The following is a 1,432-nucleotide window of genomic DNA, read 5'->3' as shown; positions in this document are numbered from 1 at the left end:
AGCGTTTGGAGGCTGACTATGGGATGGATCCTGGGTATGGCAGTCTCTAGATGGTCCATCCTTTTGTCTCAGCTTCAAACTTTGTCTCTGTAACTCCTTCCATGGGTGTTTTGTTCCCAAATCTAAGAAGGGGCAAAGTGTCCACACTTTGGTCTTCATTCTTCTTGAGTTTCATGTGTTTTGCAAATTGTATCTTGTATCTTGTATTCTAAGTTTCTGGGCTAATATCCACTTATTAATGAGTACATATCATGTGACTTCTTATATAATCCTTTTTACTACAAACAAGCACATTAGTGAATGCAAGTACATTTTTCTTTATCTTATTTTCTTATTTTCTTTTTTTTTAATTAGATATTTTCTTTATTTACATTTCAAATGCTATCCCAAAAGTTCCCTATACTCTCCCCTGACCCTGCTCCCCTACCAACCCACTCTCACTTCTAAGCCCTGGCTTTCCCCTTCCTGTACTGGGGCATAAAATGTTTGCAATACCAAAGGGGCCTCTCTTCCCAGTGATGGCTGAATAGGCCATCTTCTGCTACATATGCAGCTAGAGACATGAGCTCTGGGGGTACTGGTTAGTTCATATTGTTGTTCCACCTATAGGGTTGCAGATCCTTTCAGCTCCTTGGGTGCTTTCTCTAGCTTCTCCATTGGTGGCCCTGTGTTCCATCCTATAGATGACTCTGAGCATCCACTTCTGTATTTGCCAGGCACTGGCATAGCCTCACAAGAGACAGCTAAATCAGGACCTTGTCAGCAAAATCTTGCTGGCATATGCAATAGTGTCTGGGTTTGGTGGCTGGTTATGGGATGGATCCCCAGGTGGGGTAGTCTCTAGATAGTCCATCCTTTCGTCTTAGCTCCAAACTTTGTCTCTGTAACTCCTTTCATGGGTATTTTGCTCCCTATTCTAAGGAGGAATGAAATATCCACACATTGGTCTTCCCTCTTCTTGATTTTCTTGTGTTTTGCAAATTTTATCTTGGGTATTCTAAGTTTCAGGGCTAATGATTCACTTATCAGTGAGTGCATATCTAATGACTTATTTTGTGATTGGGTTACCTCACTAAGGATGATATCCTCCAGGTACATCCATATGCCCAAGAATTTCATAAATTCATTGTTTTTAATAGCTGAGTAGTACTCCATTGTGTAAATGTATCACATTTTCTGTGTCTATTCCTCTGTTGAGGGACATCTGGGTTCTTTCCAGCTACTGGCTATTATAAATAAGGCTGCTAAAAAATAGTAAAGCATGTATTCTTATTACCAGTTGGAGCATCTTCTGGGTATATGCCCAGGAGAGGTATTGCTGGATCTTCTGGTAGTACTATGTCCAATTTTCTGAGGAACTGCCAGAATGACTTCCAGAGTGGTTGTAAAAGCTTGCAATCCCACCAACAATGGAGGAGTGTTCCTCTTTCTC

The sequence above is a fragment of the Mus caroli genome, chromosome 7 (assembly GCF_900094665.2).
Source record: "Mus caroli chromosome 7, CAROLI_EIJ_v1.1, whole genome shotgun sequence".
NCBI lineage: Eukaryota > Metazoa > Chordata > Mammalia > Rodentia > Muridae > Mus > Mus caroli.
The sequence above is the reverse complement of the archived record's forward strand: the minus strand, read 5'-3'. Positions refer to the sequence as shown.